At 43.1% G+C, this 27,392-nt stretch overlaps 1 protein-coding gene across 1 annotated transcript in view; it reads right to left on the bottom strand.

Moving 5' to 3' along the window:
- The window catches only part of STK39 (serine/threonine kinase 39), a 1,578,058-nt gene that overhangs the window by 1,312,710 nt on the left and 237,956 nt on the right, over positions 1-27,392 (bottom strand). The window lies entirely within an intron of this gene.

The following is a 27,392-nucleotide window of genomic DNA, read 5'->3' as shown; positions in this document are numbered from 1 at the left end:
TAAGTCTTGCTTGTAGTAGGCCCATACAGGGTCAAGAGTGGCTCAGAGATATTGTGTGAAGCCACTGGATCTCACATGTAACATAGTATGGAGGCAGAGGTTCACAATCTGGTGTTAATACGAAAAATTCAAAAAAGTCAAAAAAGCATGGTCACCACAATAACAATGGCGGAGTAGGCCACAAACTGCTCACGGGCTCAGCTGCTAATGGGCCATAATGGTTAACATATTCACAATAATGGATAACTTAAATGCCAGAAAAGCACAACAACAGTAAAAAAAGGAGCATTGGTAAGACACAATATGTACAGGTAGCCTCATATGACTAATGAAAACAAAAACGGTGGGTATTTATGATGGTACTGTATGGTATGTTAGCCCCAGACTGTCAAATGAGCATTATATGCAAAACATAAATGAACATTTATGGTGAAGTGGCAAAATATGTTATGTACATAGTAACATAAAACACATCCTGGTATTCATGAATCATAGAGAAAGACAATTGGACTCTAGTTACAAAGGAAAGGGGCACTATTCAGTATTCAAAATGGAGAGTTGGGCATTAGTGGCATCAAGTTCGTTCAGTAAGTCACACAAGATCTCTGGGGACAGAGATCAAGAACCCAGCCGTAGTCTATGACTCTATTCCCAAAGCACACAATGGTGTTGGAATAGTATCAATAGTTCCAAGAAGAAAAAGGAAAAATATTCCTTTTTTTAGGTGTCCCCTCACTCACCAGGGTTGCCCCACGGTGACATGCTTCATCATAGGGGCCATCCCAGCGTAGGGGTTTGTCTAGGTGAGACCGATTGTGGTATCCCGGCAGCAAATCAACCAGGATATTGTACCCCTACCGATTCCATGGGGCACAGTTAAGCCTCTTTTCATGACCACGTGATTAAGTTTGGTTGCGTAGGTACCAGATGCATGCCTCATTTATTTGCAGCATTGAATTATTTTTATATTTAATAGCTTATTAGGCTTTGGATAAGGAGTGGCGAACACAGGGCTGGTGCCTGTGTAGCCCTGAGGAAGTGCTAGGGGCACGCACGAAACATGTTGGCAGACAGGAGTTGTTAGGTACACCTAAACCCATTACAATTTAGGTATCCTATCAGTTCTACCCCATTTTTTAGCTTTACCACCTGGGAGCCAGAATAAAGTATTTGCAACTCACTAGGCAGGTAATTTGAACTAATCACATATACTCCACTCCTTCACATCACATTCCTTGCACCACACATAGTCCTTTGTAAGTGCTCCTACGTAATTCCGCAAGTCGCAGCATGCCCCAGTCCGTAGAGGGCTGGGATGGCCCCTCTGATGAAGCATTTCACCGTGGGGCAACCCTGGTGAGTGAGGGCACACCTAAAAAAAGGAATATTTTTCCTTTTTCTTCAAGGAACTATTGATACTATTCCAACACCATTGCGTGCTTTGGGAATAGAGTCATAGACTACGGCTGGGTTCTTGATCTCTGTCCCCAGAGATCTTGTGTGACTTATTGATACTAGGAGGGTGAGCCCTAGCCTTTCTCCCTCTACCTCCCTTTTTTGTTAATGTATCAAGTTCGTTCTGGCCATTATTCACTGTGTTCATAGTGTACATCCACTTACATTCTTGTATATTCAGTACGGAGTTGATGTCCCCGCCCCTTACTCCAAGGTACACCTTTTCCATAACCAACCACCTAATTGACTCTGGCTGGTGTGATTTGGCTTGGAAGTGTTCGACCAGAGGTGCTCCCACTGTGCCACATCGTATACTGCTACAGTGTTGCAAGATCCTAGTCTTAACTTGCTGTCATGTTTGACCTATATACATCTCATTACAGGGACATAAAATGGCATAAAACCACATCTGTTGAGTTGCAATTCGTATGTCCCTTAAGGTCTATGGTGTGTTGCTTATAGCAGAACTGCTTAGTTTCGATGGTAAGTTTTCACGCTTTACACTGTGCACATTTGAAATGGCTCAAAATCTCTGGCAGTTTCCACAGTGTCTGAATAGTGGGTTGGGAGGGTGTGTCAAGGAGCGATCGAACCACATGGTCTCTGATTTTTCTCGCTTTTTGGAAGGGATGCCTGGGTGGATCAGGAGTCTCTAGGTCGTCTGAAATTAGTTTCCAAAGTCCATCAATGATCTTCTTGATCTCGTTATTGCGAGTACAGTAAGTGGTCACACATATCATCCTTTTGGTGACTGTCAGGTGTTTTTGGGTGTGAGTAACTCCTCTCTGTCATAGTACCAGGTTTTCTTCCTTGCTCACTTTACCATTCTTTTTGGATATTGGCAAATCCAGTCTGTTTCACTTTGCTTACAGTCCGAAGTTATTAGCTCTGCTAATGCTTTTAAAATGGAACCTACGTTAGCAAAGCAAAAAACGTTGACAAGCCACCAAGAAATCTTACTTTCCATACCTTCAATATGGCTACCTAGTATGATATATTATGGTGGGATGCATCTTCAAAGGCCAGATGACTGTCAGGTAGTGTCACAACACATTGCATAAAGTACCGCCAAGGCCATGTTGAATGCATAGCAAATTAACTTTCAAGATGGCTGGTCACCATTATTTACTTTTCCATAGCGCATGCAATTTTGAAACTATCCAGCATTATCAAAGCCAACAGCTGCAGTCACATTGAAGCAGAAGAGAAGACACACGAGAGGGGCCATAAGAGAGGTATCGGAAGTGCTTAATTTGTAAAACAGTAAGAGCCGTGGCACAAGGTATTACACACGGTCCGCTGTAGCTGGCACATCCCACATCATTTAAACTGCAGGTGTCAGTTCAAGTTTTATCATTTTTTAAGGATCTATTAAACAGCTTAATGGTCCACTAATAAGAGTGCTAAATGAGAAATGAAAGAAATGTTCCATGTGAAGAGCCCGGAAGGAAGTAGCTCATCAAATCAAGAGTGAGGGTGTTTCTCTCTGCTGCCCAGGGCCTTGACACTCTCGGGTATAAGTGTGCTTTACAAATTGTATCCTATCCTATCCTAAAAAGAAAAGTACAGGGGTAATACAAACACAAGAATAGAGAGGAAAAACATCCATTCACGAGCAATGGGCTGGCAAAAAAAATCCACTTCAGACAAAGCTGCCTGAGACAAAAAAAGCAGTCTGTATCAACACTACAAAAAACTGCTTTTACGTGGGGATTGCTCTGCCATTACAGGTCTTTTTTTAAGCAAGTCTCGAAGGATTACTTGCCCATGACTGGAATCAAACAGATTTCTTGCTTTTTACAAGTTACACACAAATACATCACCAGTAGAAACGCATTCCACTAAACAACCTTATTGGATAGATGTGAGACTTAATAATGTTGGGCAAATATATGCACAACCTAAAGCACTCAGAATTATATATGGTTAAAAGTACCCTTGCCATACATTATAAGGATATTGCAAGTTATTGAGGAGTTCCGTGACCATGTAGAGAGGTGAGGCCGAAAGCCCAATTCCTTCAAATGGTTATGGAACTCCATGGTGACTTGCAAAATCCTTATCATGTATGGCTGGGGGTACTTTATTTCTTATAATACATGACCATTCAATCACGTTTCCCACAAACCACTTAAATCCATGGTACATAGCTATTCCATATGGAAGAGAGAGTATGTATTAAAAATAGAATCTCTAGTGCCTTTTTAATTATTTTAAATATTCATTTTATTGACTTTTTCAGGCAAAAAGACAAAGGAGAACAGGGTACAAGTCAATCCATACTCCAGCAACTTAAGGCAACAACATTTCAAGTAGTTGCACTGTTCTGTTACATTACTAGGAGAATGGGGGAGGGAAGGAGAGACGGCATAGTCACTCAGCCAATGAAGAGAGGTGCTTATCTCCTCAGAGGGATCTCCACAGTACATGCCAGGATGCATGCCAACAGCCTTCTCTCATAACGGTCTTGCATTATCCACCAGGGAAATGGACTCACTGCGGATGGAATTACCAGCAGATCAGCTTCCCCTAGATCCGGAGCAGCCACAGTCTCCCCCTCTCCAGCGTGCTTGCCTAGATGCAACTCCAAGTGTGGCCAAATATCTTTGATCCAGGATTTTGCAGGCATCAACTCCCAGTATGGAGTCAGTTGTCCGTGACAATAGGCCACATCTTGAAACCACACTGCTCTTTGCAGCATCTGGCGTCGACCACAGTGCATTGCCACCTAAAGCTTCACTATAAAGAAGCACTGCCGTCAATCTGCGCATGTCTGGGGGACATCCTTAACATAGCTTAATAATGCAACTCGCGGCCAAAGCTTGAGGATGTATCTAGTGATCAAGAGTATTAAATATAGCATACCAGATGCACTGCAATCCAGGGCAGTCCCACACAAGGTGGATGAAATCAGCATGAACTATAGCGCTGCGCACACAACGCGCATCTTCAATTAGACCCATTCTTTTTACTTTATTCAGAAAAGGGAGCAGGGAGTAGGTTGGTGATTTTCTAGGTCACTGGGGTCCACTGAGGGCTTTTTTAGGAGAGGTCTGACCTCTGCGTGTTTCCATTTGTCTGGAAAGGTTGCTGTGAAAATGAAGTTGTTGAGGATGCCAGTGAGCCTCGTGCTCAGAGGTTGAAGAGATGGTGGGGGCAGGGGTCGGTGGGCACCCTGGAGTGCAGGGACGGCATGATGGTAGAGGTGGTGTGTGAGATGAGTGGAGACCAGGTGGTTAGCATTTGGCTGGTGATTGCTGGTCGCTTGAGGTTGTCGAAGCTGAGGGTAATGGGTTGGGATTAGAAGCTGTTGTAGATAGTGGTAATCTTGCTGGGGAAATAGTCAGAGAGGATGTCTCAGAGTTAATGGGAGGGGTGGATGGTGCTCTCTGTGGCTGACGAATTGGAGAATTCCTTGACAATTTTTAATAGTTTTTTTGTGTAGTTGGTAGCGGAGTCAATGCATATGGTGATGACTGCTCTCTTGGCTTCCTTGATGTGTAGGTGTTAGTCGTTGATGGAGCGTCTCTCTTTCTCAAGACGTGATAGCTCACCGTGCAGCGCTCTCAGCACACCTGCCTACTTTGCTATACACACCCCGTATCACAACCATGAAGGCCTCCCATTGGGTAGATGGTGATGACACTGAGTGCTCATTGTACTCAATAGTCTATTATAGTGGTTCTGACAGCCACTTAAAACACCTGATCCCTCGAAGCCCTAGATGGGAGGCGCCACGCAAAGGTGTGTGTAGCACAATCTGGTGGGCTCATCTCCAGAACAACCGGAGCACGATCGGACAATGTCCGCGGCAGATGCTCGACCCTGGAGGTCCATGCATCAATTCTGCATATTACCAGCCAGTAATCTATCTGCAGCTATGTGGTGTGTGGTGGCTTTACATATGCCCTCCTCGCTGTCAGCTTGTCCAGTGTGCCAGAGGTCAGTGAGGTGATTGTCAGTCATTATTAGGTGCAACTGTGCAGCTATATTCAGGTGTGGGCGCCATGGTTCACTTGACCAGTCAGCTCTGGGATCCTGGAGCATGCTGAAGTCCCCTTCCCACAAAAGCACCCTGGACCCCATCGAGCCCACCAGCATCCAAAATTCAATAAAGAAGCAGGGACTATCTACATATGGCTCATACACCGACAGCAATCGGAGAGGGTGGCCTACAATGTGCCAGAGAGCAACACATAGCACCCCTGTTGATAACAAAGGGCCCAGTGTGTACGACAAGGTAATCAATTACGTATTAAAATAGCCGCTCCCTGGGCATAATTGAAATAATATGCAACATGGTGTTCATCAATCTATCCCGCTCATAAGTGGCCCTGAGTGCTCTCAGTAAGATGCAACTCCTATAGCATGCAAAAGTCGATATTCTGGTGCAGCAGGTAAGCAATTAAGTATTGCGCTTTGCATCTATGATTAAGAACTTGAATATTCCAGGTTACAAATGCAATCGGCTGCATTCGGAGCAAATGGATGGTGAGACATTGCTCGCTGCGCAGGCAGAAAACGCCACTTGTGAGAACGTACAACGATCTGCTGAGTGTCAATAAAGGGACTGGACAGACAAACATTTTGCAGCCAAAAAGTTGCGAACATCAGCAAAACCCTGACATGCCACCCACCTCCGACTATGACCCCCAAATCATTCCAAATATTACCATCCCACCCATTATTCACCCCAGAGGCAGGTGCCAATGACCACAACCAGGGAATCATCCTGTGGTGGCGAACCACAGATCCAAATCTCTCCCAGCCAGGTTAGAGCCAGGTGGCTGGATAAAACCCAAATGCGGGTAGCCAGGACCCACCCGCACGGGCTGTTCCTCATAGCCATCTTACATGACATTGCTGCTAATCCCGCAGATGGAGTACAATGTCATGATGTGCGGCACTGGAATAAGGTCTCAGGGGTGACATCACTTCATGTCGACTGACAATGCTTACTAATCGATCATTCCGAAATCACAAGCTCTTCAATCGTTTTCGCAAAGATGCCCCAAATCTGCATCTCAGGCTGCGGAGTGCGACTGTGGTTCAGCTTACGGAATGTTTTTGACAAATTTGGCAGCTGCCTTTGGGTCTTTGAAGTAGTGAATCTTTCTCAAGTGGAGTATCCATAACTTAACTACGTAAATCAGAGAGTACTTGTCATCCATCTTCTGCAAGGAGCATTTGATAAGCTGAAAATTCCACCCAGCAGCCTGGACAGCAACTGTGAAATCTAGAAAGATGGATATCTCATTTCCTTGGTAATGAAAGATCCTCTGATCTCGTGCCAGTTCATGTTTGTATCTCAATCTTTGTAGTTCAACAGCAGTGTTAATATTGGCTGGGCAGGTGTACATGGGGGAGGTTGCTGTTCAAGTGATCTGTGCGCCTGTTCGACAATAAGCATGGCAGAAAGTGCATCCCCAAACAATGTGTGAAGAATCATTTCCACAAAATCCTCCAAGTGACCCATTGCTGTCAATTCCTGTACACTAAGGATGCACAAATTATTCCTTCTCAAACGCTCCTGCAGAACTTCATTCTTTTTGTGGATGACTTCCAATACTTATTCCATTTGAAGCAGTTCTCTCTGATTGCGTTTTGGCCACCCTCCACATCAGAAGTACGATGCTCGAGATGACTGATTCGATCATCCTGGTTATCTACTTTCTCTTTCAAACTATGAAATCTGTTAGTCAGCAGAACGATTTTGGTATCAATTGCAGTCAGACTGTGTTTGATATCCAAGAACAGTGTGCAAATATCTGACTCCAGGGAGGAGCTCCCTTCCTCCACGTGAGCATCGTTTATCCCATTCTGTACCAAGTAGTGTTCAATAAGACTCAGGAGTCTAACATGAGCGTATACAGTAAGGGACCTCAAAGCCATCTGCCGTCACCTTCACAGTCCTGTTGCACCCCCAGAATGGAGCAAATGGGGGGACAAGAGCAAACCTCACCAACGCGACCACTTCAGATGTACAGATCAGTAGCTTATCCAACTAACAGATTGGTAGTCTCTTCAGGTGTGGTCTTGTGTCTAATACAGGGCACCTGAAGGGGGAGCTCCACGAGTTGTAAGGACAAGCCTGCATCGCCGCGGGGGACTGATCACGGGTGGAACGAGCAGGCCAATGTACTCTAGGTGTCTGTAATGTGTCAGCAGCCAGGCCACAAAGCGCTTACCATTCCTTGATTTCCAGCCGGCAGGGTCAGGGGACAGGAGAAGATGCCACCAACCACCCAGCAGGTACCGGAGTAAGAGTCCCAATACAGTCTTGCACTATCTAGTTCTCACCAGCTCTCAGAGTGGGCCAGTAGGATATGTTTATGTAGGCCCCAGGGCACCATCCAGTGCACTCAGCAAAATGTTGTGGAAGGCAAGATGAGCGGGACCAGGAAGACTCTTGTTCCTCTCAGCTCGCTGGATCTGACCCAACCGCCTCCGCTCACCGGGCCAGCCAGCTCAGGAATATACCATTACTGTACACAGGCCGCACAGGATTTGGTGGCCCGCTCTCATCCATTTCGTAGCCCGGGGAACTTCCTACTCCAGGACGTCTTGCATGCGGCTGGGTATTCGTGACGCGGGCACCCCCAGGGTATCTACACTTACACATTCTCTGCCCCATGGCAGGACCTTCGGAAACAGCTCCTCGTAACTCTGATTGGGTCTCGCGACTACCGGGCCAATTGCTCAGCAGATAAGCGGCCACAAATCACTCACTCACAAAGCCTGGCCATTGCTGCTAGTTGCTCCGCACCTCATCCGTTGCGCATCACTTCTTATTCAGTCAACACCCAGCATGGATACATCCATTTGGAGCCACACAGGACTGGCCCACCTATGTAACGTGTCGGCTTTGGGCTGCACAAGCAGCCTCCCACTGTGCTTAGCCACAACCCAGCCATGCTCAGCCACACCTCTGTTGGTTTTCCAGAAGGCAAGCAACACGCTGGCTGAAAGTCCCTCACTCGGTCCAGTCATGATCGTCACTGCCAATCAGTCTTCGCCAGAGCGCTTCACCCTTCAAATGGTTGCTGTGTGCATGACCTCGTTGCCAGAGGCAGCATCAAAAGTTCCGTGCACGGGTCCCACTCACAAGTCAGGAGCGATGTAGGCCACATTTAGATACACCATTCAGATCAGCCTTATATGTGATCCCCTGTCAGGAAGTCAAGATTTCTCTGATGCAGCAAGGCGGAGAGGCATGCAGGCACCCTCAGGCCTTGATATACCTATCAAATTAGGATAAATTGAAGATAAAACGCTCCGGTCGGCAGAGCCTCACTAAGTTGCGGCCATCTTGCTATCTAGTGCACCCTTCTAGAGCAAAATTAAACACATCAATAAAAAACTGTTAAACATTTGTTGCAAAAAGATATTAGAATGTGTTTAATACAAGTCAGTTTTTTTAAAAAAAGGAGGCAAGCAGCTCAGAATGTAGAAACATGCAGAAAGATTGTAACTCTTCTATGATTACCTAAGGACTTCAACAATAGACATGTTGCCTTACATATCCACATTCTGCTTGTGACTACATAGTTAAAGCAAAAGAAAGAAAAGCAAAATGTTGTTTTGTTCCTCAAAATGCTGCTTTAATTTGGCTCTGTGGTCTGCCCTGCCTTTCCCTTGGCTGCTGGCTATGGCTCCAGGCATTGCGACACCAGAACTCAACTGTAATAAGTTATAACAGTTGAGTTCTGACATTATTTATTTTTAATACGCAACTGGGTACATCACAAATTGCCAATTATTTATGGGATAAAGTGCGCCCTTCCGTACATAATAACGATATTGCAAATCACCAAAGGTTCCATGACCATATAGAAGAACGAGGCAGACAGTGGGTACTTTATTCCATATAATACATGGTCACATCAACCCCTTTCCCACAAACCACTTAAATCCTTGGCATATAGGGCCAGATGTATGACCAGTGTAAATTGCGACTCACAATCTGCGCTCGATTGCGAGTCGCAAATTACAATGTATAACAGTGTCAGAGACATTGATTGCGATTCCCAATGGGTTAAAAAATGCGAGCCTCATGAATATTAATGAGGCACTCGCAATTTGCGACCCCATTGGGAATGGCTGGCCTTCCCAGGGATGGTGGCCTGCTGGGCTCAGCAGACCTCCATGTCTGGGACTGCTTTTAAATAAAGCAGTATTTTTAAATTCTTTAAATGCCGTCTGTTTTCCTTAAAGGAAAACGGGCTGCATTTTTTTTTTAAAATGTAACGCTTTCGTTTAAATTTTTAAGGGCAGGTAGTGGTCCCTGGGACCACTGCCTGCCCCTAAAAAATATTTTCACCTGCATTTGCAAAGGGAAAGGGGTCCCCTGGGGACCCCTTCCCATTTGTGACTGCATTGCCACCCTCTTAAAGAGGGCGGTAAATTGCGAGTGTTTTGCAACAGCAGTTGCGGTCCCAAAACATTCGCACATGGCTTGTGAGTTGCTATTAGGAACGGACCTTCCTAATAGCGAGTCGCAAAACACTATTTTGCGAGTCGCAAAATAGTGTTTTTACATGGCCCTATCAGATTTAGGATGCACAAACCAGTCACAAACCCATTTGCGCATGCTAAATCTCGTCATATATCTGGCCCATAGCCCTTTCATAAGAAAGAGAGAGCGTGTTTGCAAGTACGAAGGCTAAAAAAAAGAATCTCTAACGCAAAATGAATAGCTGTTAGATATGTGTTGCAAAAAGGATCTTACAATCAGTTTAATACAAGTCACTTATTAAAAAATAAATAAGAGCCACAGTAGCTCAGAATGTTTAGAAACATGCAGAAAGATTCTAACTTTTTTAAATTATCTGATGCGTGCAACAAATAAACATGCTGCCATGTATATCTCTTTTGCGCTTGTCACTGTAAGCTAGAAAAACAGAGCAGAAGAAGGAAAAGCAGCACTTCATTTCCATACTTTAAACAGCTGCTGTAATTATGATTTCTGATCTGACCTGCCTTTCATATGTCTGCTGGCAGCAAGCATTGTGACATCAGAATTCGACTGTTATAAGTTATTACAGTTGAGTCCTGACATAATTTCTATAAAAACTGCGAGTTGGTGAGTCAGAAGTCGCTGACTGTGAAGAAAGTAGAGACTGCTTTTTAATACAGGGTTTGCAGAATCCCATGTGTTATAATGACATTTAAGGCAGGTATTTATACAGAGATTGCAGACTACCATGTATCATAATTAACACAACTACCTTCATAAGCAGTAATGTGACTGTACAGCAGAAGTAAAAATCGTTCACCTGCTGTCTTGAAAGGCAAGCCACTGGAACATAATTATGCCTCAACAAGTTTACCTTAAATAACTGACTGCACTAAATAGAGAGGGGTTTCCTGACAAACAGGTAGAGCAACCTAGATAGCCCAAGGGTTACTTTAGCATTAAAGAAGCAGGATATATAATTATATTTCCTGTTAGGTTCTAAAAGCTGGCATACAGAGAAACCGTTAGTAATTCACAAGCAAAATATGGGAGATGGGATTGGTGGGGGTGGGTGGAGCAAAGGAAATTGAATAAACAATAGTTCAATGAATGAATCGCGTGACGGGCGATACTGCCTAGTTGGCGTTAAGACAATGGCAAGCATTTAGAACAGGAGCCAGAAGTGGAATACAAGCCTGACAGTGATGCTGTTTATGTATGAATACCACAAAGTGCCAGCTGAGTTTTAAGTGTCAGATTCCCAGCTTCAGTGGGAAATGTTTGCTATTGCTCACATGCTAATTCCTATTCCCAGGAAGACCATTAAGATATAAATGCACTTGTTCATAATACATAAATCTCTCCTATATGGCTGAAATGAAACATAAGGCCAACTGATCTGGGCGCCATGATATAGGCAGTTGACACAGTCAAGCGTGAAGAATCTGAGTTCGAGGATAGCTTGCAACGTTTGTTGGTATCCAAGGTATGTCAAAATGACTGTGTTTTTGCTGTGCAGTAGGTGCTCCGTTTGACATTGTTGTCATGTGGCATCAAGGAAAGGTCTAAATGCCGCAAGATTTCTTACTTCTCTAGATGTCATCGGCAGGGCCTTGAGTTTCTTGAGCCATTAGGCTGGTGTTTTTGCTATTGTACACAGGTCAAGATCGCTGTTGTTGCAGAGTAGCGTTTTAGGTGGTTATGCGCTGAATGCAGTTGATGCAACACAGAATCTGGCATGGACACTGTAAGTAATTGGATTATTATTTGGGGTGGGCGATTGCCCACTTCAAGAAATATTATATAGACAAAGTGGTCCTAGACATAACTCAGAACACCAACTAATGTTCACCTTATTTTTTTAGAATGAGCAGATATAATCCACAAACGAAAGGAGATGTATTTCTTTGTATATCCAAAAATGGTATTAATTCAACATACCCAACACAAACTAGATCAAAAAACAGTCAATCTTATTTGATCATTTTCATATATAACAAATTTATTTACATATTCATAAAATAATTACAAATTGAGAGAAAACTGCAGAATGCAGTAAGAATAAGAAAAGGGGGTGCTCAAGTGAATTGAGAGGGAAAATAGTTCAAAAGAACAAAAATTAGATTATTATGTACAACTAAAAATACAAATTTTTCAGTTGAACAACCAAAAAACCGCCTACCCATACAATTGTATATACATAATTTAACCATACAAAATGAGGACAAGGGCAGGGAAAAATTAAGGTATTGGCCTCAAAATAAGGGGGACATAACCGTCGACGTTTCGACCCTAACGCAATAGGGAAATTCAAGGCCTCTGCTGCGGGTCTTCTTCAGGACTGGGTTCAGGAAGGGATGGGGAGTGGTCGGAAACATTTGTATTTTTAGTTGTACATAATAATCTCAATTTTGTTCTTTGAACTATTTTCCCTCTTAATTCACTTGAGTACCCCCTTTTCTTATTCTTACTGCATTCTGCAGTTTTCTCTCAATTTGTAATTATTTTATGAATATGTAAATAAATGTGTTTCATATGAAAATGATCAAATAAGATTGACTGTTTTTTGATCTAGTTTGTGTTGGGTATGTTGAATTAATACAATTTTTGGATATACAAAGAAATACATCTCCTTCTTTCGTTTGTGGATTATATCTGCTCATTCTAAAAAAATAAGGTGAACATTAATTGGTGTTCTGAGTTATGTCTAGGACCACTTTGTCTATATACTAATTGATACCCAGGTCCTTTGACTCACTGGGTTAACCCCATTGTATTAATGGTCTCTTGAGCAGGGATTCCTGCAAAGGTTGTTTACTGTTTTTTTGTTGACTGTGTATATAATTTTTTGTATTATCTATTGTATGTGCCTGTAATTAGAAGACCCAAGGACATGTCAGAGAACGAAACACTCACCTATAGTGAAGACTACATAAAAAATCTGATTGAAGTAAGAGGGAGGTGGCAGCTTCCTAGGTCGTACTACGACCTCTATTGATTTAACATTAAATGATCAAGTGAATAAGCTCGAGAGACTTGAAAAGAAGTTGATTAGAACAAGACTTCATGGGCATGCGCTCACTCAATATCTACAAGCTAATGTTATCCCAGTAGGGTTGCAGGTTCGTAATGAGCTTGAAATCTTTGTAGATAACCCCAAATTCAAAGGTAAATTCAGTTTCATTTCAAATAATTGCTCCAGGCACTGGATGGTGCTTGGGGTTGAAACTGCTTTGGAGGAGGTAGAACGCCTAATAAAAGAAATAGGAGAACTAAGAAAAGAGATTGTTGAGGACTCAGCTTTGAACAACGAGAAGGAAGCCCTAGAACGACTAGAGAGAACCTTGAAGGATTTTGATATTTTTACCCAATCTACTAAATTGGATAAATTGACTAAGGACATCAAATTCTTTGATAAATAGACTGTTTATCCATATCTAGCAGATGGATATTATAACCAAGAGTCGCAGGGAAGATATACAACCAGGGGTAGGGGAGGATATAAGAGATATAATACTTTCTCCAACTCTTCTGTGAGTAGTGGTTCGGAATCTGAACAACCATCTACCAGTGCGGCTGCCCCAGAGGATTTCCAACCCGATTTTTTAGAACAAGACCCATGGTTGGAACAGCGCGGCAGGGGCCGCCCCTGGGGACGACCCAGGGGTCGGGCCAAACGACTTGGAATCAGGGCAGAGGGCAACCGTCGTTGAAACAAGGGAGGGACAGACCAGGGAAACAAGTTCAGTTCCGACAGGAGTCTCATGGCGACATTCGAACTCGCAAGCAACACTACAGGTGGTAGAACCTCCCAATTTGGTTAATGGAGTTAGTCCTTTGATTAATCTTTCAAATTATGACCTGACTGTTGATGAACAAAAGATTCTGGAGAAGGGACTATCTTTTGTCCCTATGAACTTACCCAATAGTATCAATCTGAAGTTGGAACTTCACCAATTTTTCCAGAAGGTCCGTTTGAAACATTATTTTAATAAGACACCACACCAACCAGTATTTAGTAATACTGGCCTGAGACCACCCTCTACTTTTACACCTCCTTCCCAAATGATGCCACATATATTGTTGGCCTATGAACAAATGGTTGTGGGGGACATTAATAAACTGCTTTCTGACAGGAAATATGTCAAGTATAATGTCTCAAGACAAGAACGAAAAGCTCTAGAAAGTCTGAAGAGTAATCAGGACATAGTGATAAAGCCCGCCGATAAGGGCGGGGCTATTGTCATTCAGAATAGGGATGCCTATAAAACAGAGATTCTCACTCAATTGTCAGTTGAAGGCAACTATAAGAAATTATCCTCTCACCCCACTAAGGACATTGCACTTACTATCAGAGCCTTGACTGATAATGCATATCAGGAGGGCTTTATAACAAAGCATGAATGTGAGTACCTAAATAACAACCACCCTCGCCTGCCTACTATTTATACTTTACCAAAAGTGCATAAAAGACTTAATAATCCACCGGAGAGACCAATTATCTCTGGTTGCGGTTCGATTCTCGAACCACTTTGTAAGTTCATTGATGTATTTATTAAGCCTATAGCAGAGAACACCGCGTGTTATCTTAGGGACACCATGCATGTGATAAAATTGTTGGATGAGAAAATATTTGTTCCAACACAAGAATTACTGGTGACGATGGATATTACATCATTGTACACCAATATCCCACAACATGCTGCACTGGAGGTAATTAGAAGGGTATTGGATGAAAGAGTTAGATCACATAGAGTCCCTACGAGCCATGGGGGCAAGTTTTGCCCCAAACTTGGCAATCATTTATATGGACACGTATGAACATGACCTGGTCCTCTGTGAGAACAATCCATACAGAGGGAGTATTCATTTGTGGCGTCGTTATATTGACGACGTGCTTCTCATATGGAGAGGCACTAGAGAAGACCTGGTGGCTTTCCACAGTTTGTTGAATGGGAGGGACAGGAACATCCAATTCACTATGGAGTTCAATAATCAAGCTATACACTTTCTGGACATTACGATAAAAGAAGAGGCAGGGAGCCTACATACAACTCTGTTTAGAAAATCAACAGAGAAGAATACTCTTTTGAGATATTCAAGTCATCATCCTCGCAACCTCAGGGATAACCTCCCTTATGGGCAATTCCTGAGGTTGCGTAGGAACTGTAGTCGTAAGATTGACTATTTTTCTGAATCTTCCACCTTGATGACCCGATTGATGGATAGGGGTTACCCTAGAAGTCTGGTAAGGAAGGCACGAAAAAGAGTGTGGTTTTGTCATTGAGAAGTGCTCCTAGAACCAAAGGCAAGGGATGAGAATGATGGGGGAAGAATGACATGTGTCATGACCTTTAACACCAGAAGTACAGAAATTAAGAAAATCATCAATAACCATTGATTTTATTCATTGAGTGAGCCTTATTCAATTATTTAATTACCTTTCAGGTCTCCTTCCCTTGTTTCCGACCACTCCCCATCCCTTCCTGAACCCAGTCCTGAAGAAGACCCGCAGCAGAGGCCTTAAATTTCCCTTATTGCGTTAGGGTCGAAACGTCGACGGTTATGTCCCCCTTATTTTGAGGCCTATACCTTAATTTTTCCCTGCCCTTGTCCTCATTTTGTATGGTTAAATTATGTATATACAATTGTATGGGTAGGCGGTTTTTTGGTTGTTCAACTGAAAAATGTGTATTTTTAGTTGTACATAATAATCTCAATTTTGTTCTTTGAACTATTTTCCCTCTCAATTCACTTGAGCACCCCCTTTTCTTATTCTTACTGCATTCTGCAGTTTTGTCTCAATTTGTAATTATTGTATGAATATGTAAATAAATTTGTTATATATGAAAATGATCAAATAAGATTGACTGGTTTTTGATCTAGTTTGTGTTGGGTATGTTGAATTAATACCATTTTTGGATATACAAAGAAATACATCTCCTTCTTTTGTTTGTGAATTATATCTGCTCATTCTAAAAAAATAAGGCGAACATTAATTGGTGTTCTGAGTTATGTCTAGGACCACTTTGTCTATATACTAATTGATACCCAGGTCCTTTGACTCACTGGGTTAACCCCATTGTATTAATGATCACTTCAAGAAATAATCACAACCATTGTCAAGGTGAACCCTCTGAGTCATTAGATGAACCAGATATCATTAAAATGTCAAAAAGTCAATTTTTGCCATCAAATTAAAAAGGAATTCATAATTTAAACTAAATCACTGCATGATACTGCAAAGCACAATTGTTGGAACCCACAGCGGAAAACAAATGTAAGGAACTGGGGTATTATTTGTGGGAGGAGACTGCCCACTTTAAGAAATAACCACAACCTTTGCTGAGGTGAACCTCCAAAGTCACTAAATTAAACTGAGCTCAGCCTTATGGTAGATAGGGCATGGAACAGACACCTAAAATAACTGACTGCACTTAACTTACGGCAATGTATAAATTTCACACAAAAAATAGAAAAACTAAAACCACATCAGAAAAATATAATAAAGTCCAATAAACAAATTTAAACAGAAATTTAAAAAATCCAATAAGGGACTTGGAGATATACGTTTTTAAAGCTTTAAGATTCACAAAGTGCCAATGATAGTCAATGGTCGCTTTAGACCGGGACCTAAGTGCAACTAAATGCTGGCCGCAAAGGAACGTAAGTCAGTTACACCAGCTAGGTTCATCCTGGTCAAAATATTAGTCTTCTGACTTTAGTCCTTTAAGTCCTAATCCAACACAAGAGTACGCTTCTAAACCCACCCAGGATGTCAAGGGAAGCACTTAGTGATTCACAGGGTGTCAGGCAGAGGCCAATAGCGGGATGCAGTCCTAGTCCAATTCCCACTAATTAGCTAGGCAGATGCAGGAATGGCCTCTTGTAGGTTGTATACATGTAGCTTGAACATGATGTCAGCTTTTTGGCCCTTGGAGTCAACAGTTGTGTCCTGTGTACAAGATGAAGCAGGTCCAGTCCTTCTGGGCTTCTCTCAGCTCAAAGACAGCAGGTCCAGTCCTCTCCTGTTCTTCCTCAGGTCCAGTAATGATTGGAGTGGATGCCTGGAGATACCATATGTATTGCAACACAAAAAGATGATGGACAGAGTGCTGAACATTGTTAAACATTCATAACAGTCAAAGATATGGGTTAAATCCTTTGCTTCTTTACTCACCATGCCACCCCAGTTTGGACCCTGTCATATGCAAATCAGTCTTGAACTTGCTCCCCATGGGAACAGTCCAGGTCAAACTGCCAGGTTAGGTTCTCTATGGACTGGAAAATAAGCATCCTGGTAATGGTTTCAGACTATATGGCTGGGTCCAAACTGGAATGGAAGGATGATTAAAAAAAAAGGACGGATTTAGACCCAGACAATGCTCTGCATTTTGTCCATAATCTTTTTGTGTTGCAATTCTTGCTCTAAGTGGGATGGGTATGCCCAGATGTGGATACTGTGCTTGCTACACCACTGGATTCCAGCTAGCCTGGCTGATGAGGGGTGATAACCCGAAACTGGTCCCAGGATGCTTGTTTTCCTGTCCAGCGAATCCCTGGCCTAGCAGTGCAGGTTCGACGGTTCCCATGGGGAGAAGGGTCAAGACTGATTTGCATATTACTTGGTCCAAACTCAAATGGCGTGGCGAGCTAAAAACAATGGAATTAGGCCCAGATCTATGACTGGGAGTGAATGTTTGACAATGTTCGGCATTCACTCCATCCTATTTGTGTGATGCCACATTTTTGCCTGGCATGAGCTAGTGGCTGGGAATAACTCCAGGTCATACCCAAGCCAATTGGATAAAAGTTCCTGGGATCAACCCTACTCACTTTGGGCATTTTCCAAAATTGAAAAAGTCTTTATCCTCACTAAACTTTGAGGGCTGGGTGTACTATGGTAATCCTGATGTTCCCTCACATCTAATACTACAATTCAGTTTGAACCTGCCACTGTACCCAAAATAAACCCAGAGACAAATGTCTGGTAGGATAAAGCAGGGTCAATAAGCTTCCAGACAGTGGATACACAAGAATTGTCTTGGCATTCCGTCCTCTCCCTTTTAAGTGCTACATTTGGCTCAGGAGACTTGCCAAGTAGAATTGCGCACTGTGCTGTCAAAAGGAGGCCCACAGCCCCTATCCTGCATAGTCTGTGAGGTCCATAGGAGTCAACTCCGCCCATTTAGGTCAGGTTATTGTTTGCTCCTGAAAGGCATTTTACACCTTTTTCACACCTAGTCACATGCTAGTCACTGGCTGGAAGCTGGCAGTCAAATATGCAAAGTAGCTTGCTGACAGTTTAGGTAGATAAAATGTAACTTTCATAAAAGTGATTTTTCCTTATTATTTTTAATAATTCAGCTTTTAAATAGAACTGGATTTTTAGTACTATTAAAATATTTGTTTCATTACGTTTCTAGCAAGTACTGTTCCTGAGACACAACATTAAGATTTTAATACATACTTTTTAGAAAGTCATCCTTTTTGCCCTGATCACCCCCATTTTTTGACTGATACTGATGGTTACTGACTCTGATTGTGCCCTCGGCTCTGCTAACCAGGCCTAGGGCCAATGCTCTGTTTAAAAGGCATATGTTAATTAGCTGTAATTACAATTGGTATGACAACGTACCTGTAAGCCCCTAGTATAAGGTAGGGGATATAGGTTTAGAGGCCCAGTAGATTTAATGCTCTTAAGTGTGCACTACTTTGTTGCCTGATGTAATTTTAAAGGCATCCCTGTTTTGCAGGCTGCTTTTAAATTAAAAATGATATGCAAATCCGACTTTGGAATAAAAAGTACTTCCAAAGTCTTAAACTGCCTTATATTTACATATAAGTCCCCCCTAACGTCCACCCCCAGGTGCCCCAGGGATAGGGTGCCGCGTAACTATAAGTAGGGACATTATAAAAGATGTTTTATATGCCCTGGTGAGGGAAAAACTGCCAATTTCATTCCCCTGATTTTAGAACATTAGCTCCATAGGCTAGCATGGGACGGCTTATTAAACTTTAATAAAGTCTAACTATTGACAGGAGTGACCTAAAATGGTACTTCAAAGTGTCTCAATAATCGTTAGAATAAATCCGACAACATGCCAAGGTTAGATTTATTATAATTATGACAGAAAAGAAGTTATGGAACTTGATTTTCTGGTGTGTCTAAATCCAGCTCTAGAGTGACCTCTTCTGAATAGCCAGCCTTTGACTGGCTGTACCAAGACACTCTGATGAGGTGTGAAGTGGTCTGAAAGGAAATAAAGAAACATTTGGTGGGAGTAGATCTGCAAACTGCAGAACAAAAGGCTGAAGTGGGCTGGATATGCAAACTGGTTTTCAAAGAGGGAAAGGCAATTAGGACAGGACCCAGGCCCACTCCCACTTCCTGCATCCTCAGCAAGATGGGAGGCCCTGTAATTGAATTAGCAGAGGGGCTGGAAGGGGAGTGTTAGGGAAAGTTAGCCACACCTGTAGGTTGGGTTAGCCAGACCTTGAGCTAGCTACAGAAGAGATTTTCTCCATTTTGTTTTTTAAAGAACAGTGTTTTCTGGGACAATAATTTGCCATACTTCAGGGGCAGGGTGGCACATCGCACCCCATTGGTCAGAGAGTCCCCATTCGCTTGCCATCCCAGAAGCCTGGCTAAATATGGGAGAGCTGGTCAGCAACGCAGATCCCTGCCTGGAGAAACAAGAAGAAGAAGGACTTCCCTGCTGGAACCCCTCACATGCACCAAAAGAACTGTAGTCGTCTGAATGACTGCATCTGCTGCACTCTTTGGAATTACAGCAAAAGACAGACTTTGCCTTGCACTAAGAGTTTAAGGAGTGGACTCCCTAAAAGCAACCGGTTATAAGAGCTGCACCTGCATCAGCTCCACCAAGAAGAAACCACCTGACCACCTTCTGCTAGACTTTATAGGATTTGGCCAGGTGCAAGTGAGAACATTAGTCCTAACTTTACAAGAAGCAGCACAGAGTTTCTAGAACCTAGTCAGGTGTTGTGGGCCCATCAAAAACCCAAAAGGGCCTTCTGGAGGCATTTCCAGAAGTTTGAGATCATTTGGAGTATTTTGACCAAAAAGCTCCATACGCTGAAAGACTCATCATCGAGAGTCAAGCCAGTGACGTCAAAACTCAACCTGGCCTGTAATTCAGGTTTGCCCCACTGAAGCTCCGGAGCTTGTGATCATTGATGAGACTTTCAGGAATCAACCAAGGAATCCTGATAAAGCAAGCAAACATTGTCTAACGCAAACCCAGCCTGCTGAGGAGACCCATTCGACGTAGAGAGCAAAAGTTCCAAAAAAGTGACCAAGTCAGAAGGTAAAAACTTGACCGAGCCCTACCGCTCATTGTATCCAACCTGCGCTCCATTGTGGAAGCACCTGAAACTTTGACTTTGTCCTGGTCTAGCGCACCCAGATGTCTAAAGTTGGCTCTTTTGGTTTTTAAGCGCTAGAAAACATTTAAGATTAAAAAATGTATATCTCTGCTTGCCTACATTGGATTTTTGACATTTTGTTGTCATTTTAATCATACATGTATTTCTATTTTGATAAATTGGTGCTGGATTTTTATAGTGAGTTGTGTCTTACTTATTTAATGTATTGGCGTTTTTAAATGCTTTACACACCTGAATCCTAAGTTAAGCCTGCCTGCTCGCAGCCAGCTTCCAAGGGATGAACAAGGAATAATTTATTGAGACCTTGAGTAGACCTTATATTGTAATTGTGGCCTTATTACTAGTGGTAGGTACCTACCTACCAATACTAATAAACCACCTTCCAACAGTACTCTTCTTTTCTACATAGAATAGCTAGGCTTGCAACAATAAAAAATAGCTTTTTGGTGCTAGTCATTCTAAGTACATGTTAACATTACATTTCTATATGCCCTACTGTTAAATACCATGCAATCTGCTTTGTGGGCTACAAGACCTACACAGAGGTGGCGTATTAGTATTTAAAAGGAACGAGGTTTTTACTCATTAGAAGGGTTTCTTTTTACAGGTCGAACTGCAGTTTTTACACTGCTACATCAAGGCTACAATGGTAGGACTAAATCCATGTTTGCACTGCCCCTGTAGTGGATCACAAAATAGGTGTGCAATCTACTAGTGACATTAAAGTAGTACTAGTACATTTTATACCATATGTTGGAGCCTTATAGGCAAATTAAATATACAAATTAGGAGCATGTCAATTTGATCATGTCAAAATGGGAGCACAGGCACTTTACTACTGGTTAGCAGGGGTAAAGTGCACTCAATATCTAAATCTAAAGCTAGCAAAAGAATATGAGGTTCAAAAAAGGCAAAAAAACTGGGATGACCATACAGAAAAGGTGGATTTCCTACAGTCAAATAAACCTACTAAATGGTGGAGGAGGATGAAAGAGGTAGGAGGGGGAATCAAGATTAGGCAGACTTCGTATTCAGTACCCCTGGCATTTGATAGCATCAGATGTGGGCTTCTGACCAAAACATTAGACCCTGGTACTTATTCTTTTACAAATGAAGCACTGGTCCGGACACTATTTCTAAAGAAATCAGACAATGAAATGCTGTGATTGGCATTTGAGTGTACAGCTGGTGCTGAAAGCTCATTTACCAACCCATATACTTGTCCAAGATCACATGTAGAAAGAAGAGACAAATATACACCGTTTCTTCATCTGCTGCAAGGAAGAGAGCGGTCACTTAACTGATTAGACCCTCTCTGCCTCCTGTTCGTTTCCCATTAGACCCTCTCTGCCTCTTGTTCATTTCCCATAAAGACATCCAAAGTGATGGAGTTTGGTCGTGACTTGTTGGCAGCACACCCATAACGGTTCCTGGTGCTCTGGGGCCTTTTATCAGTTCTGGTTGCTTTTTGTGGTTGCTGCTTCAAAAGGGTTACACCCCCGCCCTACCCCCACAACCAACAACCCAATTTCTTACAATATGTTTTAAGGACTTGCATTCTGCTAATATGGCTCAAAATGTATGCTATCAGTGCTAAAGCATGGGGTTTGGAAGGAGGCAAAGGTTCAGTAGAGAGGTTCTAGGGCATACTGAACTGCTCTCCAGGGCTGGATGAGGGGATCCGAGAGTCAGCAGATGAGGCTTTGCTAGGGACACCAATGGGTGGTAGTGTTTACCAGAGGACATCTGAGGGACTCTTGGCACTAACTAAGGAGCTTTAAGAGCTGATTGAAGGTCCTTGAGGGTCATTAGAGGGGTATCACTCTGTAGTATACAAAACTGTGATGAATTGATTGCTTAAGTTATTGTCTGCCACTGTTAGTTCCTCTGGTCCCAGTCCATTGTTATTTTGAATACCACGCCAATCAGTCTTGCCCCTGCTCTAGTGCGACAAGCCCCCCTGAACTGCCAGGCCGGGTCATCCCTAAGCAGAAGCACAAGCAACCTAAGACCGGTTATGCCCCTACTAGTGCTCATCAGCCAGGTATAACTTGATTCCAGTGGCACAGTGTGCATGAACATTGCATTTCGGGCTTGATTAATCTTCGGCTGACCGAGTGCAGGCTAGGAGACTGATGAAGGCCATTTTAGGCACTCTATGGGGCAAATAGGAGTAGCAGGAGTAGATGGTTAGCATAGAGGGGTCTTTTGCAAGAGACATGGCTGTGGTACCAGCAGCAGCAGGCTTTTACGGTTCTTTTGTGGATGTTTAACCCAGCCTCCCTCCTCCATACTCTGTTAGATACAAGGAGCACTTGAAATAGATCCTTACTTCGATACATTTACTGGCACACACAGTTACTAGCGGAAGAACAACGAGCATGCCCTTACCCACCTCACCCTTAGGAGCGCACTGTGTTGGGTACCGGCACCACCATACATTTGGTATTCCGATGGCTGCGCTATAGTTGCTCTATGTGTTAGGTGCATATTCATTGGTGTTGGCTGTGATATACATCATCTATGAGTATGTGAGTCGCACACTGCTGCTGCCTTTGCTGAATTTTCTGGTGTGTATTGAATTTACTGTGGTGGTGGGGGTGTGCGTGTGTGTGGGGGTGTACCTGTGCTTTATTACTTTTGGATACACTTTACAATTAATGTTTGAAGACTGGTGTGGGGCATGCACCATTACATATCATTTTTGTCATGCTGTCATGTAAGCTAGCTCAAAATTCACTTATAACTTCTAAAACACTAAGGGGCAGATGTATCATCTTTGCAGTTTGTGAGTATACAATGTATGTAGGTTTCGCAATAATGATTGTGATTCCTACATATTTCTTAATTGCGACTCGCATATTGCCTAGAGGCCCATAGGAATGAATGGGAAGACATTTGCCATTTGTCAGTACACAATAGGTACTCGCAAATTGCGAATGCAATTTCAAGGATGCGAGAGTGCCAAAAGGACACCCTGTTGCACCCCTGAAATATGCATGTGTGCACATGTGGAGCACACACATGCCCTAAGGGCATTTATGTGCGCCACATGGCACTTTGAAAAATGCAAAAAAGTGCATTTTTCAAGGAAATCGCAAATTACCACCAACTTGAAGTTGGTGGTAATTTGCAATTTCTAAGGCAAAATCGCACAACTTGGGTGCTTCCAGAATTTTAAGGAATCGCAATTTGCGATTCCTTAAATGCGTTTACAAAATGGGGAATCGCAAATACATCCCAAAAGGCTTTTTCCCGTTCGCAAATGGGCCGATTCTGAGAATCTGCCCATTTGCGAACAGGAAAAAGGCTTCATACATCTGGCCCTAAACTCCCAGTAGTCAACCTTTACAGTTAAACATTTTTGCAAATTAAGAAACCTGGGAGTCCCACAGATTTATTTTCTCTCAAGGGAGGCTAGGCATAACAACGTTTAAAGACCACCGTACTATATGCATACTTACCTGCATTTATCAACACGAAACTAGAGCATGGCATTTTAATGTGCTGTGCAACTTAATTTCTAATTAAAGATTTACGATAAACCAGAACAATAACACACTTGACAAAGCAAGCAGGACTATTAAGACAAAGATCCTGAGAAAAACGGCTACGTGACCTTGGTTGAGCCATTTCTGACTCAGGTCCGAATTATTTGATACCAAACTTACCGAAGCCACAAAAAAGAGCGAGAAGATTTTCATTCTTCCAAAAACTGCCTGCACCTATTGGTGCCTCACAGATTCAAGTTCCAAACCTGCCTATGCAGAATGCCATGACTCTGCATTCCGTGGATATCACAGACAGTCTTGCCATGAGTCAGGGCTAAAACACAAGGATATGCCACATTGCATTTTTCTTAAAAATATATGGTTCACCTGGGACTTGGTTTACATTAATTAGAACTGGGTCCAAGCTGGTGCGCAAATGTATTTTCCAAAGTCATTTTTTCCAGACACAATTAAGCCTGGCTCTTATGCTTGCGCACGTGCTGTAGTGAGTTGATGAATTACAAAGCAGACATTGTGAATGAACGCCTTTTCCTAAAATATAAATAGAACCATTGTTAAATAACACCCGGGGCAGGCGTTTTCATAAGGAAAGGAAAGAAAAGCAGCAGCCAAGAGTGCCAGCCACTGGTGGCACCAAATTAAAACAAAAGCCAGAATAATGGCCTTTTATCAGTTTACGTTAGTGCCCTAAACATACAAAATGCTATTTTGCCTGCATCAATGACAAGTTTCACACTTTATGACTGCTTGCTACCCACCACAGGAAGGCGAAGTACAACAGAGCTGAAAGTTGACTTGCCCTGCATTATACACCTAAATTGCTTTTGATATTTCAACTCTTTCACTTAAGGTGCATATATATATTTCTCCATGTGGAAACATCCTTATCCCCACAACCATATTTTCCAACCCTCACTACACTACTTAAAACTACCTCTTTTGTATGCAAGTTGATCTACAGTAAGGGTTTCGATAACAAATGTTCTTAAAAATCGACAAAGTTCTGACTTTGTTGGAGTTCCCAACACACGCAATTGGCACTCTCCTGACACTACCATGGGAAGAATGCTGCTTGCATCCTTACCCTCTGCTTGCAAACGTGGAAAATCACACCGAGCTGGTAAATTTTCTAACAGGTTAAATGCTTTTTGGGTCCCCTAGATCTAGGCTCTATGAATCAACAACTGGGATTAGCAGTTGCATTTGACACTTTTTTAAGTACATAATTGTCTCATAAATGTGCAAAATTTCAGTCCTAAATAATGTTAAAACTGTGTGAGAAATGTAGACATCTTCTACAACATCCAAATCATTTGGCAATGTAAGACCCCCCCATTCGATTATTTTGGGTACTTCTAGATTGAAAAAGATACACAGTAGGAAGGCCATTCAACTTGCATGGGGTAAAACGCATGAATTAACCCCACAAGCATCACAAGACTCCTCATAAACTACAGCTCGTGACCACAACCTAGCTGTTCCGATTTTCAGGCTGTCTGATAGAATATCGCAGCTAAAAATATTGTGTGGACAGAATATGATGTCAAAAAATATTGAGGGCTAAAATATCGAGATGGTAAGTGCAAAAAATAGGTAAGTATTGATTTGCTATTCATAACTCCAAATCTACCTACCTTGAATATATACATATGCATACATATATATATATATATATATATATATATATATATATATATATATATACATATATATATATATGTATATATATATATATATACATATATATATATGAAACAAGCGCCTCCTCTCAATGAAAGAAGCAGGAACCTCCACGGGGAATTCAATGGCAGAGCCTTTAATAACAGATTGATGGCTAATGCATTTCGGCCGGTATGGCCTCTTCAGCGCCTGCGGTGGTGTGAACGGAAGTCCTGACGCTCTGCAGTTAAAATGCACCTACTCGCGCTGGATAGGTGCGAATGGGAGCTCCGCCCCTCAGCGAAAGGATCCTCAGGTGATGATGCATAGGGTCCGATTGAATCATCGGACTCCATTTCCCAGGATGCAACAGTGGCTCCCAGGTGAGTAATGCTGGAGGGCGGTATTGGTGAAATCCAATGAAATAGCTATGGGAGAGGTGCTCTGCACAGCGTTCTTCCCGCAAAATGAAACAAAACGTCCCGCCTTGAGTCCCCAGGACCCCATCAACCTTTAGTCCGAGCAAAAATAATAGCGTGAGCAGGAGGTGCATTCAACCCGCCCTGGCTGAGAACAATGTCTCGCTGTGTCGCTGCAAATCCTCGGGCTGCCGGCGAGTCTGGAGAGATTCTGTGATTGAAGAAACACGCAATGCCAAGGCAAACTCCAGAATCTCCAGGCCAGTTGTGAAGGGGGGGCTCCTGAACCGCGCCTCTGGAAAAGCGCGGCGTTATATGAAACAAGCGCCTCCTCTCAATGAAAGAAGCAGGAACCTCCACGGGGAATTCAATGGCAGAGCCTTTAATAACAGATTGATGGCGAATGCATTTCGGCCGGTATGGCCTCTTCAGCGCCTGCGGTGGTGTGAACGGAAGTCCTGACGCCCTGCAGTTAAAATGCACCTACTCGCGCTGGATAGGTGCGAATGGTAGCTCCGCCCCTCAGTGAAAGGATCCTCAGGTGATGATGCATAGGGTCCGATTGGATCATCGGACTTCATTTCCCAGGATGCAACAGTGGCTCCCAGGTGAGTAATGCTGGAGGGCGGTATTGGTGAAATCCAATGAAATAGCTATGGGAGAGGTGCTCTGCACAGCGTTCTTCCCGCAAAATGAAACAAAACGTCCCGCCTTGAGTCCCCAAGACCCCATCAACCTTTAGTCCGAGCAAAAATAATAGCGTGAGCAGGAGGTGCATACAACCCGCCCTGGCTGAGAACAATGTCTCGCTGTGTCGCTGCAAATCCTCGGGCTGCCGGCGAGTCTGGAGAGATTCTGTGATTGAAGAAACACGCAATGCCAAGGCAAACTCCAGAATCTCCAGGCCACTTGTGAAGGGGGGGCTCCTGAACCGCGCCTCTGGAAAAGCGCGCAGTTATATGAAACAAGCGCCTCCTCTCAATGAAAGAAGCAGGAACCTCCACGGGGAATTCAATGGCAGAGCCTTTGATAACAGATTGATGGCGAATGCATTTCGGCCGGTATGGCCTCTTCAGCGCCTGCGGTGGTGTGAACGGAAGTCCTGATGCTCTGCAGTTAAAATGCACCTACTCGCGCTGGATAGGTGCGAATGGTAGCTCCGCCCCTCAGCGAAAGGATCCTCAGGTAATGATGCATAGAGTCCGATTGAATCATCGGACTCCATTTCCCAGGATGCAACAGTGGCTCCCAGGTGAGTAATGCTGGAGGGCGGTATTGGTGAAATCCAATGAAATAGCTATGGGAGAGGTGCTCTGCACAGCGTTCTTCCCGCAAAATGAAACAAAACGTCCCGCCTTGAGGCCCCAAGACCCCATCAACCTTTAGTCCGAGCAAAAATAATAGCGTGAGCAGGAGGTGCATACAACCCGCCCTGGCTGAGAACAATGTCTCGCTGTGTCGCTGCAAATCCTCGGGCTGCCG

The sequence above is a fragment of the Lissotriton helveticus genome, chromosome 3_1, assembly GCF_964261635.1.
Source record: "Lissotriton helveticus chromosome 3_1, aLisHel1.1, whole genome shotgun sequence".
NCBI classification, from domain to species: Eukaryota; Metazoa; Chordata; class Amphibia; order Caudata; family Salamandridae; genus Lissotriton; species Lissotriton helveticus.
The sequence above is the reverse complement of the archived record's forward strand: the minus strand, read 5'-3'. Positions and strand labels throughout refer to the sequence as shown.